This window comes from Suricata suricatta, chromosome 6 (genome assembly GCF_006229205.1).
Source record: "Suricata suricatta isolate VVHF042 chromosome 6, meerkat_22Aug2017_6uvM2_HiC, whole genome shotgun sequence".
NCBI lineage: Eukaryota > Metazoa > Chordata > Mammalia > Carnivora > Herpestidae > Suricata > Suricata suricatta.
The window spans coordinates 66,313,459-66,333,203 of NC_043705.1; the positions used below are offsets into that span (position 1 = coordinate 66,313,459).

Below are 19,745 nucleotides of genomic sequence, written 5' to 3' on the forward strand. Positions count from 1 at the left end.
TGTTTTCTCTTTTCCTAGATTAAGAGAGAATCTTCTGTGTGGATGATCTAACACTTAAAAATAAAAAAGGAGGGCCATAGTATTTATACAACTCTATTTATTGGTTGCCCAGTTATGTCTGCTTTTTTCGTGGTAAAAGAAGACTAGTTAGACACCCTGAGAAATCTGTTTTTTTTTTAATGCTTACCAATCCTATTAAGATATTATATTCATCTTAAATTCTACTCTCCCCACTTGAAATGGAATCACTGTTACTAAAATTGAGTTAATTTTAACCAGGCCTTTGTATTCAAACAGCATTTCTTTTGTGGGGTTCAACATCTTTTGAATTGTGTTATCAGTTACATATCCTTCCCATTTTTTTTTCTGGGTGAGTTTTTTCCTCGTATCTACTAGGCCTTGTACTTATTGATTCTAATGCTGATATGCTTTTCCTTAATATCTATTTTGGGTTCTTTCCTTTTAGTAGTAGGACTGGAGTTTTACCTAGCTAAATAGCCACCCAGCAACAAACTGTGTTTCTCAGACTCCCTTGAAGCTATGTATTGTATACTGAATCATATCTTCTTAAGATTTGTATGTTGAAGTTCTTACCTCCAGTATTTCAGAATATGACTGTAGATGGAGGCTGAGTTTTGTTATAGAAGTTATTACGGTTAAATAAAATCAGTAGTATGTGCCCTAATTCAAGATGACTGGTATCCTTATGAGAAAAGGAGACTAGGAGACAGACATACACAGAGGAAAAATCAAATAAAACCACTGAGGATGGTGCCCATCTGCAGGTCATGGAGAGAGAAATAAACACTGCTGATACCTTCATCTCCAACTTCTAACCTCCAAAATTGTGAGGAAATAAATTCATGTTGTTTAAGCACCCAGCCTGTGGTACTTGGTTATAGCAGTTCCATCAAACTAACATAGTAGGAGTGGGCGTGGGATTGAGTTTGGATTACTGGGATATAAGCCAAAGTGATGTTTGCAGTTTCTAGGTCATTTCCTTAAAAGATCAGGTGAAGTATGCTAGATTGTCTCTTCTCTTTTCACAGGATAAAAACATGGATGTGTAGGTGATTCTGCTTTGAGTGTTCAAATAGGGTCAACACCCAGGGTGTGGTAGAGCAACAAGATAGAAGTAACTGACCCTCAAAGGCCCTTGTGGAGAAGAGCGAGCCAGCCAGCCAGGACTGTTCACATCCTGTCTGCCCTGTAAGAGGTAAGTAAACTTCTGTCCTGTTTAAGCCACTGAATTATTTGGGTCTCCATTACTATGATTTGTCCTTTCCCCTAACTAATAACACATATATGGAGTCAATATCCAACGTAGGATTTATACACCATTACATTTTTAATTTTTCATTTATATTCTATATATAATACATAATGTAGTTATATATAATAAACTATAATTTAAACATATAAAACAATATTCATATATGTTTTGATTATATGTTATGTTATGACACAAATACTATTGTCATTACAATTTCCTTTCTATTACAGTTCCAGCAGTAAAATATCTAAAGTATGCTTTAGATGTGTCTTTTTTTCCTTTTCTTGGTTGTCATCAGGCAATCTTTATGAACTATAATTAAACTTAATTACATTCTTTAGTAAGATCTGAGGAACCAAAGATATCACTGTCATCACTGCAATTCAGGAAGATGGTGTCCACCCACTGCCTACTTCAGCTCCTATCCAAGCACTTTTTTTGAGGTTGTTCTGATTAAGTCCTATTATTACTATTACTATTGCCATTATTATTACTATTTCACTGAACTGTGAAGTTGAAAGATGTGGCCTTATTTTTTATAGAGTTCTTGAGTTTCTATATGTTCATTTCTGATGATGCTATTTTTTTTTTTTAATTTAAGAGAGAGAGAGATGGGAGAGAGGGAGAGAGAGGATGAGTGGGGGAGAGGGCCAGGGGCAGAGAGAAAGAGAGAGAGAGAGAAAGAGTCTTAAGTAGGTTTCATGCTCAGTGTGGAGCCCAACATGGGGGTCTATCCCATGCCCCTGGTATCATGACGTGAGCCCAAATCAAGAGTTGGATGCTTAACTGACTGAGCCACCCACTTGCCCCTGATTTTTTTCTTACAAACATTATTGAGAATATTGAGACTTGAAATCATCTTGGTTCTAAAACATCTCATAATTGAATACCCAACCAAAAAAAAAAGAAACTAATGTAGTAAGACAAAGAAAAAGATGAAGCCTAAATACATGCACGCATAATATGCAAGTTTGGTAGAAATAATATCCACCCTTTATGTCTCCTACTAGTTACCAAATATTCTAGACAATTCCTATGAACTTTAAAGAGCTTTAATCAGCATAGAAGGCTCTTCTTGTTTTTGTAATCAGAAAGTCCAGCTTTTCCTGGCCTAACTTAACATAATCTTGCTTCTCTTTTTTGGGAGTCTGTTCTGCATTGAATGGGCAAGTTTTAACATTCAAAATCCAAGATTGGCAGCTTAGGGAAAGATGATGCCCTCTGAATGAAATGGTTCATCAAATGCCACTGGTAGACATTTGGAATCTCTTTTCATTGTGATTTATATAAAACAGCTTGCAAGGAAAGCCTGCTCACAAACACGTGCTCAACTGGAGTACTGTTGGGAGCTGAAAGATGGAGATTTGTTTGCTCTCTCTCAAAAGAAAGGATAAGTTTAGTTTGACTGAGTGGTGGTAATTCCATCACCCCTCTTGCATTAAGTGATTAACCCTCTGGAAGTCCGTGGTCTGCTTTGAAGTCCCTAGCTTCAAAAGACTCCCCACATGAGATCTATTCACACAAACCTGAGTTCCCCTAAATAGAAAAAAATCTTCTGCATTTTACTCAGTTTTTTTTCATTTGACAACATGTCTTTGAGCCTCAATAGGATTTTGAGATTACCATAATTTCTTCTCAGATGCACCACTGCGAGGGTAGAGCTTGAAGGTCCAGGCCCACAGAGTTGTGTTCCTTGGAAATCAGGTAGGAAGGTGATTGGAATTAGCTGTTAGGGCTTTTCCCTTGCCCTGGCATCAGGTTAGCTCCCATGCTAAGAAACAATGGTATTGTAAGGAGGACTTAACATTCCAAAATAAATATCTTTTAATTTTAAGAGAAAATGCAAATTCTTTCTTTCTTTCTTTCTTTTTTCTTTTTTGACTGTCTGAACCCTGGAGAGTGTACTCTATTTGATAATTTCAGATTTAATTAAGTAATTGGGCATAGTTCTCAGTGGAGAAGGGCAAATAAAATACTCTTGGCTTGAGTGATCACTTTAATAAAGTGAGTTTCTTCCTCTCCATTAACTTTCATTGAAAATAATTCATTTCAAATGAGAGTTGAAATCATCCTGGTTCTAAAACATCTCATAATTGAACACCCAACCAAAAAAAGAAATTAATATAGTAAGACAAAGAAGAAGATGAAGCCTAAATACATGCAAGCATTTAACAGAAAACCAAAAAGTTTGAGCTTCCAGTACTGTGTGTACTTATATTATTAATTACCATCAGTGTATACTACATGTTGAATATTATAATGTGCAGAAATAAAATTATTAAAAGTTTTAGATTTAGACTTTTCTGGAATTAAAAATCTAAAGGAGATTTCTTTTATACATATATATTCAGGTTGGTTACAGCTGAAAGATTTCAAACTCCACTAGATTCCTAAAGTATTTAGATGCTTCATTCATTCATTTGTTCAGCTAATATTTCTTGAACAAAAACTATATTTTGACTGAGATGCCCATAAGATACCCCTCTCAGCTTGAAAAATCTCAGACAGGTTTCTTCTGGACTATAGTCCCTGGCCTTGCCTTCCTTGGACCATTTACTTTAGAAAACTTTTAATTATAAATTCTTTCTCTGCCCCGTTGATATCTGAATCTTCTCTCAGTCTCTTGCCAGCTTTCCAACCCAGGAATGTCTTTCTCAAGGCCCTGGCAGCCATCTTTTTGACATAATCATTTAGAAAGATTGTATCTTTATCTACCAGTCATTGTAGGAGGGTAGAAGCCTAGCATTGATCATTGCTAATTTACAGATGCAATGCCTAATCACATTAACCACCCTCCCCCCATAACACCTTCCAGTACTTTTCCACCAGCTACTCCACTACTAATAATCTCTCCCACCTTTTGTTTCCGCAGAATTGAGTTCGATCTTTCTCCGCTATTGCAATAGTTTGTTGTTTTTTTTAGGTCTCCCTTCCCTATTTAATTTGTACAGTGCAATTTTTCTTTGACAAGTCCAAATCTTATGTTAGTGGGAAATGTAAGGGATGATTGGAATAGATGTTCTTGCCCTGGAAGAGCTTACAGACTATTCAAGTTATAACAATACCTTGACTGTAAAGGCTTCTACAAGGAAGACTTCAAATACATATTGTAGATCCATTTAATTCACATTTCAGTTTATGTACAAACTTGAGTATTCTAGAAGTCCTATAGAATGATGATGCTTATCTGAAAGTTTCTGAAACAAAGCCCATCCCAAGTTTACATGTCAAGGCAGGATTACATGGAGCCAGAAAAGTGGTGTTGATGGAAAGGTAATAAAATGGCATTTCACTTAGAAATAACTTCACCAGGGTTACTGGATGATTGAAATACCATATGTAGACATGCTACTCTGTATTGTCTGTACTGTATTTTCTTTTCATTTTCTTTTCAAATATGATAAATACATTGCTAACATCTTAGTATGGAATAATACATAATATATCTTTCCCTTAGAACATGAGAGACTGGGGTGCCTGGTGGCTTAGTCAATTAAATTTCTAAGTCTTGATTTTGGCTCAACTCATAATCTCCTGGTTGGTGAGTTTGAGCCCATGTGGGACTCCATGCTGACAGCATAGAACCTGCTTGGGATTCTCTCTCTCACTTGCTATCCTCCCCTCCCATGTTCGTTCTCTCTCTCTCTCTCTCTCTCTCTCTCTCTCTCTCTCTCAAAACAAGTAAACATTAAAAACAAAAAAGAACATGAGAGACCCTGGATATCCAGGGACTTTGGGAAGTTGGACTAGAGAGAAGTAGAGGGAGGAGATTTCTTAGACTGGTTCTGGGAAGATTTCTGTAGAACCATTAAGGTGCTCTTGAGGTTGTAAAATACTCAAATAAAACAGATGTTCATAGAAATCAAATGCATTTATGCCATTTGTAAAAATAGAGAATAACTATGGTAAAAAAAAAAAAAGGTAACTGATTTGGAGTCAGAACTAAAGTTTCCAAAGTATATGATTAAATGTGGTACTTATCTTGATTTTTTACTTAGGTATATCCAGTTTTCAATGTTTATGGGGACAATTGTGTTTTGGCTCTTTCTAATGTAACCTACTAGGTATTGTTCTTTCTATTCTTCTGTTGGGGAACCTTACCAAAAAGACAAGACCACTAATTGATTTGTGAGCAGGACCTGGGCACTGTGAAGCTCCTCACTCCCACTCCCTGTCCTAGAAATGTGGGTTCTGCTTATCTTTCCTGCTCCCAGAGGCTGTTCCAAGGACATGGTCTTGCAAGACTGAACCCAGTTAAGTCCTCTTTATAAACTTTTAAAATTTGACAGGTGGGTGTGGGTATACATTTACCTTGCTGCCACCCAAGACAAGCCTACTATGGAAGTTCCCTGTGCTGCAGTTTGAAACTGTCACCTACCAGTCTGGAGTGGCTTGCTTCTTTCTTTGGTCCCTCCTGCCCTGTGAGTACAGGAGGCAGCTTCAGATTATGCCAGGGAAGCTCTGGACAAGGTTGTGAACCAACATCCTCATCTCTTTCTCTCCTGATCTCTCTGCAACCTTTCTTCCAAAGTGAAGTATGTGTTTGTATGTACATTTATTGTTTTTCCAACTTTACTGAGGTATAGTTGACAAATAAAATTATATTTCAAGGGTACAACACGATGATTTGAGATATGTACACATTGTGAAAAGATTCCCATAATCTACTAAATTAACACATCCATCACCTGACATAGTTACCTTTTTTTCTTTTGATGAGAATGCTAAGTTCTAGTTTCTTAGCAATTTATTTTATTAATGATAATATTTTTGTTATATGTTAGATCTTTAGACTTAATTCATGTTATAACTGAATGTTTTTACTCTTTTATGAACCTCTCCCCATTTCACCCATCACCTACCCCATCCATTCTTCTCTCTGTTTCTGTGAGTTCAAGTTCATTTGTTTATCTATTTGCTTATTCAACTTTGGTATATAAGTGTTAAAATGAAGTATTTGTCTTTTTTGGGCTTATTTAGCCACATTCATCCATGTTGCCACAAATGGCAGTATTGCCCTCTTTTGTAAGGCTGAATAATATTCTACTGTGTGTGTGTTTGTGTTCCATTATGCATATATATATATGCGCCACATTTTGTATCACATTGCGTGTGCGCGTGTGTGTGTGTGTGTGTGTGTGTATGTGCGTGTGTGGAGATCTATCTATCCATTAATCCATCCATTCATCTATATCACATTTTCTTTATCCATTCATCCATTGATGGATACTTTGGTTGTTTTTCCATATCTTGGCTATTGTGAAATAATGTTACTGTGAACATGGGAGTGCAGACATCTCTTTGAGATAATCATTTCCTTTCCTTTGGCTATATACCCAGAAGTAGGATTGAGGGATCATATGGTAGTTCTATTTTTAATTTTTTGAGGAATTTCCATACTGTCCAGAAGTGAATTATTTTTAGAGTAATGTAAATATGTGGAATCTGAAGAAATACCATCTGATAAGAACATTAACCTAAGAAGGGATTTTGCATTTGCTGTACGTCAATCTAGAATGCTCTGCCCGCAGGCCTTCATATAGCTAACTTCTTCTTGTCATTCATGTCTCAACTCACGTCACCTCTTTTATGAGGCCTTCCCTAGTCACCAAAGATAAAGTAGTTGCCTCCTCACACCCTGCCAACTGCTCCAGAAAGATTTTGTCCTGCCAGTCTATTTAAGTTCTTCATAGCCTTAATTATTGCCTAGAATTATTCTTTCTTTAATTTATTTACTGCTTTATTAACTGTTTTCCCATTAGTAAATAAGCTCCATGAAATAATGGGTATCGTCGGCATCATTCAGTGTTATATCTGCAGTCCCTAAATTATGCCTGATGCATAGCACACTCTCATTAATGAAGGAAACTTCGTATTAAAATCATCTTTTGCCCTAAATATATTAACTCATCTCTTCCCTATTTTGCCATTATTTAAATTTCATCTTTCATATTTTCACTAAAAAATTACTCTTCTTTTTTCCAATTAAATCTTCTAAATTCTAGTTGAAGAAGAAATGTTTGTTTGCAATTGTGCTTATTTTCCATTTCGTATTTGTGACCTAGATCATTAGAAGAATACATGAAAATCAGAATGTGTCTTATTATGAGCAATTTATTTAAAAAATATGAAGGTTATATAAGGAACACGGCTTTATCAAAACTTAATTTGTAGGAAGAAAGGAGTTGACAAGTTCTATCACCAACTCATATCTGCAATATAAAAAGCTGAGCCCCCATGAGAGGCCCTTCAAAGACGTGTTTTCTGGTTTTGTTTACTACAATCACAGGCATTCTCTGTGCTTTGTTCTGTAGGTTGCTTAATATATCATTTGGTTCTACATGTTTCTTTCTCCTGATATTTCTTTTATACTGTCAGATCCTGCCATGTCCATTCAAATCTAAAATTGTCTGAAACTATCTAAGTCACAACAAATCTGCTGTGTGAATAAAATCTTTATGGAGAGCTGTGAGGTTTCCAAGGCACATGCATAATAGAAATTCAATATCACTTCATTTGAGTACAGGCAGAACCACCAATAGCTGCATTTCACAGAGACCCACAAATTGTGCTCTGAAAAGAATGATTGCCACAGAATGCCTGTGTGCCCGAGCCCACTAATGCCTTCCGTAGCCGGCTGCGTGAGTCGCCTCAGGGTGGGGCCGGGAGAGGAGGTGCACCCCAAGTCATAATTTTATTAAAAGCTTCTATTAATAATCAGTTTTGACTTTTAACAGCATATTCCTCTCAGTATAAAAATTAAATTCAAATAGGAAAAATGGCAATCTGCACAAGCTGCTGTAAAATGGAGAATTTGGCATTGGCTTCTTTAACTTTAGTGCCAAGAAGCAGTTAACAACAACAACAAAAAGCTTATAAATACAAAGTTTAATTTGTTATCTCCTTTAGGCTTAAAGTATTGATAAGAACTGATTCTCTGGGACAAAAAGTAAGGTAGGAAGAAAGTCTTATGTGTTTGCCAGTATACACACAGAGAGTAAGAAAGAGTTCCATTTGGATTAGAATAAATATTAAGAAGTTTGTTGCCTCCTTTCTCTGTAGGAGAATTTTGTTGTAATAAATGTTGCTCAATATAAGCAAAGGAAAAGTTAGGGTTCATGAAGGTTAAGATTAGTTTAGAGATGCTTTAGACCAACATATGATTATCTTAGGTAGATTCTCAACTCTAAGAATATGAGTAATATAAAATTTAATATATTGGGTTAGGTTTACAACAGTATTTTCGACTAGGGGGATATTGTTCAACTGAAAATTTACCTAAAGCTTACATAATCAAAATAATTTAACATCTAAAATCTAAATTTAATATCTTAGTGAATAACATTTATGAAAAATAATAGTTTAATAATACTCTGGTTCATACATTATTTTCTAAAGAGTTAACTGATGAACTAAAATAAACATTATAAAATGTACAATTATTAAAAGCAAATTAAAGCTCAGGAGTCTCAAGTTATTATTGCAGTTGTGTCTATAATTCTCAATTCTAAAACTAGAAAACCTTTGGATGACTCTAGAACATTTTTTATGACTTCTAAAAGAAAAACAATTCATATAATATATGGTGATAAGGCAATAATTGATTAGAATCTTTGATTAAACATCCAAGACCAACTTTATCAACTGATTGCTTTGAAGCAGTCACCAATTCTATGAGATCTGAGTCATGTAAAATAATGATGATTTTAGACAGAAATGTACGCAGGGGAGACATGTTATTTTTTTCCTTTATTAAACTTACTAAAGGGTACAAAGTTTTAGTTATAAGATGAATAAATTCTGAGAATCCAATATAAAACATGGTACTATTGTTGGTCACAATTATACAATTGAAATATGTTAGGAGAATTTAAGTGATCTCACACACCTACAAATAAATACGTGGGGTGGTGGATATGTTCATTAAGTACATGGGTGGAACCTTTCACATGGTGTGTGTATATCAAATCACCAATATGTCCATTTTAAATATTTTACAATTTTATTTGTCAATGTTACTACAATAAAGCTGGAAAAAAGTAAAATGTGACTGTGGAATATGAATAAAATAAAAACCTAGCCACAGAATTTGACTAACACAAATTACCCCACCCCCCAAACCTTCAGAGCCATGATTGGGTAAAAAGAATATAAAACGACTATCTCAGAAAACTACAGCTATTGTGTGAAACTGACCTTTTCATTAAAGTTTAAAAAGACAAATTCTAGAAGTGTAAAAGGGGAAGGACTTTCCCCACCCCCCACCATTACAAGGAGTGCTACCAACAAATTTAATCCACTTAAAGTAAATGGACCATTAGAGGGAGGGTAAGTGCTTTTTGGTCTCTGAATTAGTTAGGTCTCAATGAATTTTGTACCAAATCTGAAAGTTTCTTACATAAAAACTCTAGAGGCACCTGGGTGGCTCAGTCAGTTGTGCTTTTGACTTCTGCTCAGATCATGATCTTACTTTTGTAGGTTTGAGCCCTGCGTGGGGCTCTGTGCTGATAGCTCAGGGCCTGCTTTGGATGCTCTGCCTCTTCTCTCTGACCCTTACCTGCTCACATTCTCTCTCAAAAATAAATAAATAGACATAACCAAAAGAAAAACAGTAAAACATTGACTAAACATGAAAAATGTGATCCTAATCTGTGTTGCTGAAGTCAAGTTGTAATAAAAAAATGAAGAAAAATGCATATGCCATATTATCAAATATTTTTTATTAATTTTTAAGGTTTATTTTTGAGAGAAAGAAAGAGAGCTTGAGTAGGGGAGGGGTAGAGAGAGAGGGAGACACAGAATCTGAAGCAGCCTCATGCTATGAGCTGTCAGCACAGAGCCTGATGCGGGTGTCAGGCCCACGAACTGTGAGATCATGACCTGAGATGAAGTCCAGTGCTTAACCAACTGAGCCACCCCGGTGCCACTTAAGTATTTTTAAATTGTCAATTATTAACATGACTCCAAATATATATGAAGTAAATTGTTTTTATCATGCACAATACCTGTTCATCAGTATTTCTGCACATCTCTAGGATAACAATAATCAATATTTGTGAGAACTCAGATGATAAGAACAGTTGCTACTTACAGAGCACCTACAATATCCCACATGCTGTCTGGTGGTGTATGGTGTTTAAGGCTGTTTACTTTTCAGTCAGAAGCGGCATTCAAATCCTGCTTCTGTCACTTGCTAGTTATGGAGACTATAGGGAAGGAAAAATTCCTCCTCTACTCAGCAAGGTTTTCCAGTTAAACTAAAAATTAAATTTATATAAGACTGATCAACAGGAGAGAAAACCTGGAGTGTTATTGCTTACACAAGGAGGTCCAATACTAAAATTGAAGCCTAAATAAATGACTAAGGCAGGCAATTTCTATAATTTTTAGACAGAAAGAATATATGAGGAACTGACAGGACAAAGAACACTTAACTTTGGGAGCTTCTGTTAATAAGGAATTTTAAACAGAATTTGGCACATGGTGGTGGTGAATTAGTAAAACATAACAAAGGCTGCTGATACAGCCTTCTTGCTCTAAATCCCTGTCTCTGGTAATAAGGATGTCTCTACCTTGTGGTCTGGGGAGGGTACCTTTGTCATGGGAGGTTTGTTTTCTGCTTTTAGGGGCACAGGTAGAAGATAATGACTCAGGTTGAGAATTCTATTTCCCACACATTCAAGGATTTCATGATAATGTTTTTTTTTAATGCTTTATTTCTTGACCATACCAAATAACAGACTAGATTATACTTGTTTTGATCAATACTCCGAAAGTAGATTCAAAACTTAGTAAATTTATGATACTGACACACAAGCCAAAGTATAATGTGGAAACATAGATATTATTATTGCTATATTTAATATACTTGGAAAAGTAACAGTCTAAGAGAGTTTATGATATGTTTATACATATATATATTTGTTGATTATATACATGCACCTAATTGTTTAAAACACACATTATAGTCATTCTCCCATAATTTATGTTTAGTTTTTCTCTCTTATGACACAGACTTTTCTTTTAGCTTATATTTTTATATTATTGGTATAAACTTTTCTTCCTGAGAGAAGAGTGTACCATAGGTTTTTGTTTTCAGTATCCCTTCTTCCGACAGAAGGGACTCATCTCTTTCCTTCCATGTATTGAACTGATTCCGTAAGGTTCAGATGGGCTGACCCTGCCCCTGGCTTCAGCCTGGTCTATGACACAGACCTGCCTAATGAATAAACACTATTCTTCTGGCCACCATCTTGATTGGTTCAGGACTGGGCATGTGACCCAAACCGTGACATTCAAAACTCTAGGACTTTTGCTTGAGATGTTTAGAGTACTATTAAGTCCAATAGTGTCACCGTTGACCATCTTTGGCATTACATAGGAAGAACCTGATTGAAGTCTAAGAGAACAAAGCCAAACAGAGAAGGATCAAGAAGTCCTGAAGACATTGACTCTTAATTTTGGAATTTTTTAGTTGTTTGATACCTTCCCTTTTTTGTTCAAGGCAATTCAGTTGGATATTCTTTTATCTGCAAACAAAAGCTTCCTGGAGCATCTGGATGGTTAAACTTCATGGCTCAGGTCATGATCTCACGGTTCTGAGTTTGAGCCATATACGACTCTGTGCTGACAGCCCAGACACAGAAGCCAGCTTTGGATTCTGTGTTTCTTTTTTCTCACTGCCCCTCTACACTCATGCTTTTTCTGTCTCTCAAAAATTAAAAAATGTTTAAAAAATTTTTTAAAATTAAAAAAAAGATTCCTAAGATAGAGGGATGGTTTTGGAATTTTAAATAAACTTACTAGTGATACACATTTAAAAACAAGCTTGAATTCCCAGTTGAAAAGGTAACTTTAATGTTTCACCTTAATTTTTTTGTATGTAACTTTTGCATTAATATTTCTCATGTCAATAACTTTTTAATTAAATGTAGTTAAACATTCATTGATACTCTTTTTCTTCTTTCTTCTCTCCCTCTTCTCATTCTTCCTTTTCACATACATCAAATTTAGAGAAGAAAGAATGTTAAGTCCCTTGAATAAAAAAAGGCTATCTTATGCTTTCATTTTTATAATGTTAGATTTTTAACATGCTGTATACTCAGGCAAAAAGAAAACAAAAACACTGGCAAGATATTCTGATTACTCTCATTTTTTATTTTAATTTTTTTGGTTATTTGTACTACAAGGCATTATTTCCCTAATCCCTGTAATGATAGCAGCAAGCCTCATGTTAGTCTTACCTGTTGAGACTTACTTCCAACTACTTATATCTGCCTTTTGCAGGCTCAGATTTTAGAAACAGACTGAACTGTATTGAATAGCCTCCCATTATTAACATTTAAACTATTTGAGTTCACAATTTGACATTAGTGTTTCAAGAACTTCCCAATTTCGATATTGTGCTCTTGATTTCTTTTGTATTCATTGAAAGTATTTTATTCAGAAACAATAAAACAATAAAACTTGATTCCAAGTCAGCCTCCCTGAAAAAATTCATTCCTTGTTTTCTTTTGTGACTAAAGATATTTAATCTTTGAAAGATTGAATGCAGGTGTATTTCACTTTTAGAATATTAAAATTACATATTTAATTAAATAAAAATTTCTAATGTGTTGCTTGTGAAATTTCTTAAGGATTTACTGAAATGGCAAGTCTTTGAAGGATTAAATATTTTACAATAATAGTCTGCCTTATTTATTTTTCTCTATATATGCATAATAATTTTGTTCTTATGAAAAATAATAGATCAAAAGAGAGGTTTTGTTTTATTTAATATTCAAGCAGAATTTCTTAAATCTTGAATGTGAACCATGGAATTTTCCAAGCATTTTAATGTCTCTTAAGGAAATCATAGTATAGATGAGGATATGGAGAAATAATACCAGTGATGGTGGCCATGACCTTTCTGTGTATACAAAGAAAAGAATATATAGTATCTGCTTCCAAGAAACTTAAAATGTAGTTTGGGAAAAAACACATACAAACAATAAATAATAAAAACCATACCTATAGTGTTGGCAATAGTACCGGTAACCAGAAGAAGGAGATGGCACTTTCATTTGAGGAGGACACAACTAGTAAATTCGGATATGCAGGTAGCAAGTGGCAGTGTATTCCAAGTTAGAGCAAAGGTTCATTGAAAATCTGAGAGAATGGGAAACAAGATATTTAAGGGAAACTAGTTTTACTCGACTGGTATGTAAAATGATTGGCAGCAGAAAGGTAAAGTTAGAGTGCTTCCGAGATGAGAAGTTGTGCAATAAGTAGTATTTCCAAGAAATTAATCTGGTGATAGATATACAAATAGGAGTAGGCAGGAATTGCCTGGAGAGAGGATATTTTCTTTGAAGGAATTATTATAGGAATATTACAGGAAGATAATAGGAAGTAGGACAGGGTAATGTGAAAAGAATACAGGGAGAAAATGGTGGAGTTATTACTATGGTGCTAGAGTTTGTGTGATTTTTCTGGTTAACTAAACCCAAAAGAGAAATACTAGAAATTACTTTAAAAGTCATGTCCAATATCTCCAAGTTCAGTGTGTTACAGAATGGTGGTGATGCAGCTGTGGCTAGTGTTAACTTCATGTTCTTTAAAATTTCCACAGCTGCCAACTATATCCTGAGGTCTAGGTGCTTTTCGTCGATATATGCCATTTTTCTCCAGGGGCAGCTCTGGTATAGATGGGTCTAGATTAAAGTGCTGGATTAAATATGAAAGCATTTGGACAATAGGAAAATATGTAAGGTTTTTATTTCACTCCATAAAGAATTATATTCTGAAAAAACAGGTTATAGGAATATTGCTATTTCCTTGATGATAGTAGAAGTATAATTATCATATCAATATATAATTATAAATTAATGAAATATTAATCATGAAATATTAATATAGCTCTTAGAATTCTGTCCCTGGAAAATATTTTTTATGTATTGTGTGACATGATAATCATATACTTCTGAAAGAGTTGTTTCATTTTGAAGCAGGAAAGAGTTAAATCCTTAAAAACACTCTGGGTTGAAATTTCATAGATATTCTGATCATAAAAGAGCACTTTCCAACAAAACTTGAGGAATTCCTCTTGGGGCCTTTTTACACCCAAAGCAAAATTATTTTTCTCATTTGAATTTTTTCCTAATCTTTTTTTAACTCTTGAAAATTTATCTAATGACTTTAATTTAAAAATGGTAACTTCCTATTGGTTTTTAATGACAATGTCAGTTTTAGAATAGTTCTGGTTTCTTAAAAGAAGACAAAGGTTAATGAATCCTGTAAGAGCCAAGTAAATTAGTTTTGCTAATTTTTTTTAACAAGTAGAGAGTTTCTGAACTGTAGAACATATATAGTGTGTGCGTGTGTGTGTGTGTCTGTGTGTGTGTCTGTGTGTCTCTGTATGTGTATTCTTGAAAGGCTACATGTGTCTGGAGCCACTCCACATAATGAAGCAAGTAAGCAGTGTGGGGTGTATCTTTAAACTAACTCTATGTTTATGTGACTCATACATGCATATGTTTATTTCAAAGGGTGATTATTTGAATTTCAGTTCACATACTGAAAATTTATCCAGTGCCCAGAAACATCTACATCTGCATTTAAAAAAAAAGTTTATTTATTTATTTTAGGAGAGAGAGAGGGAGAGAGAGAATCGCAAGCAGGCTCCACACGTCAGCACCGTGCCCAGTGAAGGGCTTGAAATCATGAACCTTCAGAATATGACCTGAACTAAAATCAGGAGTCAAATGCTTAAGTGACTGAGCCACTTAAGGTGCTCCAGTGTTTACAATGTTTTTTCTTTTTAAACTTTTTCTTTTGTTTATTTACTTTTGAGACAGAGACAGAGCAGAGGTGGGGAGAAGTAGAGAGAGAGGGAGACATAGAATCAGAAGCAGGCTCCAGGGCTTGAACTCATGAACCGTGAGATCATGACCTGAGCCAAGTCGGATGCTTAACCAACTGGGCCACCCAGGAGCCCACGACTTTTACATTCTTAAGGTTTACAATATCAAGTATCTCCCAAGATGCTGGAAAATATTAAATACTCTGGGTAGATTTTGTCTTTGACTTTGGATCAGGCTATCAACTGTTACATTTAAACCACTATATAGCTTTATGGTATAGAACATGCTGTTTGTAAACAATCACAGGCAAGTCTGAGTTTTTTCTCTGAGTTTAACTGTTTAAGTTAGCTCTGACTAGATTATAGACATGTATCAGCCTCTGCCATTTCCCTAGTTTCCACTCAGCCAGCTGACAGGTGAATAAGCATTGGAAGAGCCCAGGCCCTGGCTACAGAATTAGGAATGCAGTGGAGAGTCAGTGGAGGATAAAAAGCAGAGAATATTTTTCCCAAACAGAGTCTAGGAACATAGTGAGGACCAAAGAGGAGGAAGATGATTTGACAATGAGAGAGGATCAGTTGCAGGACTCAACATTATAAAACAGTTCTCTCACACAGAATCATTTATGGACCATTATGAGTTTTTACAATGTGTCCAACTTGGTTCCGTGTGTTTAGGGAAGCATGACAAACAACACTGAAAGATGACTTAAATCTAGTGAAGGGTCAAATGTGAACACATGTTCTAAAAGGAAAAAGGCAGATCACCTTTAACACTTGAGTTCTGTGGTGTGACAAATTTTCATTCTTTCCAACAGCCATATGAAAGAGGTACACTGATCCCAATTTATAGATGAGAAAAGAGCCCGGAAAATGCAAGTAAATTGTCCAGTCATATAATTACTAAGTGATAGACTTGGGTTTAAGCATATCAGTCAGAATCAAAAGCTGATTTCCTTTTCACCACAGCACACATGGCTCTAGGAGTTGGTGGAATATTGTGAACACATGTGAGCAAAATTCCTGGGAACATGGACTTTGGAGGGGCAATCTTTTCTGAACTCTGCCACTTAGACCTGTGGCCTTCGACTGGCTGCTTACAATTGTTAGCCTTAGTGGAGTAATCATGTATCTGCCTAATCAGATTATTGTGAGGATAAAGATAATAAATATAAAACATTTAGCAGAGTGCCTGGACATAATTGCATTAAAATGTGCTATCTCTTATTATCATTATCATCATTACTCTTTATGATATTTTACTATTCTTTCATGATGAGAAAAGCTATTTGCCCTTTTACCATTTGTAACTGGAACAGAGGACCATGGCTTGAAAGGGCAAGAAAAAAATATAAGTATAGATTTAAAGATCTAAAATTTGGGAGAGACAAGGTATATAAAGGCTGTACTACTGGTTTCAACATTATTTAAAAAATTTACGCTGTCACTACATACATTGATCATATTGGTGTTAAATATTTAAATTAGATGTATATTTTCCGTCCTTGAGTTATTTTCATATGAGACAAAGCAAGTACATTTAATGATGGCATCATTAAGACACAGCATATTTAACTGAAAACATAAATGAGTTATTTATAGTATTTGCATAAATACATTTGTGCCATATACATTCCTCTTTTTTGAATTTTAAGTAATGTTGTATTGCAATTGCATATTAACCTTACAATTATACACAAGCTATGCAATTAAATGCTCACTTAAAATTAGCAATTATAAATTTCCCTGCATATATAGTAGCTCCTAAAGAATGTAATGCACTTGCAGTAATATCTACTATATTGTGTGTTGGTTTTCTGCTGTTCAGCAAAGGGATAGAGTGGGGAAATAATTTCACACTGCATATAATGCATCTGATATGAAGGAAACTTGAAAATTATTTAGTTACAGATTTCTCTGACCAGGCTTGCAAAGTGGCATATATTATGTTAATGGGCAAGCATTTGAAAATGAATTTGAATATTAAATGCACTAAGTTTGGGTTCTGACATGAAGGAAGGCCTAGTTGATACACAATTTACAAACAGGTTCTTTTTAACTCTTTCGTTGCTGTGGCTCACCGACATGCTTTGTGCTTAAAAATTGCAGTCTTATAAATTTTTTGACACTGAACATTCCATATTATTGAAATCTAACTGTTAGACTGTATAAATGAAGTTCATTTAGAGTGTTAGGTTTTTAGGCATATTCTACATTCAGTTGTGCTCCTTGTTCAATGAAAAATTGTTGCTTATTCATTGAAAGTTATAAGTAGAAAAGAAATGAGCAACATCAATCAATGTATTAATGGTATACTATATATTCTAGCTTCCATTTATAAAGTGGGTATATATTTTGGAATGTATGTTACCAATCCACCATATATATTCAATCAAAATATCTGGTTTTCAAGTCAGAGGTCACACATTTACTGACTATTGGACTCATAATGTTTAAGTTTACAGAAAATGAATAATTAACAATAAACCTTCCCACCAAAGCATATTTTTATTGAAAGAGCAAAACATTATAGTACACTAAATGTTTTAGGTCATTTATTTTGTTTTTGCTCTGGGTCATTTTCTAAAAGCACTTCTGCTCTCTAGCGTTAAAATGAGAGTCACTCTACTCCCCAGATATTACCCAGCAGCACTTGGGGGCTCTTAATGATTAATACCATCACCGTCCAGCCACAAACCTTTCTGCTGCAGATAATGCCAGGCAGCAAGTGCGCTTGACACTTTTAATGTATAATTAAGTAGGAAAAGTCAGCACTCAGTATGCAAATTTTTCAAAATGATAAATGATGCCATACAGCAGTAGGGATTGATTTGGTGTAAATGAAACTAATTAAGGAAATGTCAAACATAATTAATAAAACAGGTTTAAGCTGCAAAACATTGTCAATTGAATGAATGAGGAGGCATTGGCTCCCATTGTTTCTGCTTTATTTAGGGCTTGTGTTTAGCTTGTACTCTGTTCCTAAATGCACTTTTGCTACCTCACACCCTCCACTACCAATTCCCAGAGAGGGGGAAAATAAATTTGCTTGTCTCTCCACTGACTGCAGAAATTAATTGCAGAAATCTTGTCCCATCCAAGTGTTACATTCACTCACAGGACATTAACATAACTAATTTGAAAGAGCCCAAATGACTGCATAATAGAGCACTGTCAGTATGCCTGACAGTCTTTGGTCATACCAAATTAGCTTGGTTTTCTAATTGAAATTTTTTTCCTTGGACTCTTTTTATAATTTTTTCCTCAGCTATTCATTTTTGATAAGAACAAAGGTTTTATAATTTACAAAAGAGTGCTTGACCTATAATTACTAGGAGGAAATTAGGGGAGGTAGAAAAGTCAGATTTAGTCCTGGTAATGATGCTAGAGACCTTGCTCCCTCTAGGGAGCCTGAAGAATAATGGAATCTTCTATTTTTACGGGCGACCTGTGCACTGGTGCTGACTCTAACTGTGAATCCACTTTACTTTGCAGATCACTTGCTTAACACTAAAAGTGCCAGCAGAATGGCAGGCCATTACTTCAAATGTCATTCAAACCAGTGCCTTTTTCACATGCCCTTCCTGCTCAAAGAGCGAATGGAAGAACTTCTGCCAGTTCTCTGATTGTGCCCTTGTAAATCTTCCATGTAGAGTTCCATGCAACTTAATTTGTGAACCATTTGGGTAAATAAGGATGGGGGTGGGTAAGGAGTTGATCAAGAGTAGGAACTTTAAGGCATACTAAAATGATTTAGTGAAAAAAAATCCAATGGGTCTTGGTTTTAAAATGATGTCACCTACATGTGATGACTATAATCTTCTACCTGAGAGGGTTTTTAAAGACCTGTTAATACTGTATTCTCAATTTGGAGATCTTTTCTCAAAAGGATGGTTTTCCTTTTAAGTATGTCATAAAATGGATAAGAACGGAAGTAGCCCATTCTTTTTACACTTCCAATTGTGAGTGATATACTCAATATATTTTAGATTAAGTGGGGAAATTGTATCCAACCAGAGGCTTAGATTGCACAAGAAGGCAGGTGGGATATACACGCTCTTCCTAATCCATGACATCTCTATGGAGTATATAGGTAGAGGTACAAGTTCAGGGGCATGGGTGTATTTGCTTAAAGTCTTACTTCTATACAATCCTCTATTTTTATAGCTGCTTCTTTAATTTGCGTTTAGAAATATAAGCAATGTTTACTTATATCCCATAGAGATTGTTAAGATTCTTGACTTTGAACACCCTAAGTCTTTTGGGGCTTATTTCTAGATTCTATCCAATATAGTCTCTCTAGTTATTGAATATTACACGTATAGTTATTTAATAATTTTATTGCATTGTTGAATTGCATTGTTCTTTATCTGGATATGTGTCTTTATCTGGATATGTGTCTTGGGCTCTCGTCTAATATCTGGTGGTTGTATGCAACTGAAAGGGTAGATGAATTGTCATTTTCGACTTCACCTTTAAATGGAATGGGTATGGGTATCTCAGACCACAAATAAGTACCTCAGGTTAATCTTATATATACATCAATAATTTTGAAGGACATTTTCTGAAGCAAACCTAATTCTCAAATTTTTAAAAAATATTTTCATGTCTTTTGAGAGAGAGAGAGAGAGA

At 35.0% G+C, this 19,745-nt stretch overlaps 1 long non-coding RNA gene across 3 annotated transcripts in view; it reads left to right on the forward strand.

Moving 5' to 3' along the window:
- Positions 1-19,745, forward strand: part of LOC115294637 — a 365,947-nt gene that overhangs the window by 175,722 nt on the left and 170,480 nt on the right. For all 3 annotated transcript variants that reach the window (XR_003910018.1, XR_003910019.1, XR_003910020.1), the window contains exon 3: positions 1,050-1,216. This is a non-coding gene — a long non-coding RNA (uncharacterized LOC115294637). The remainder of the gene's footprint in view (positions 1-1,049; positions 1,217-19,745) is intronic.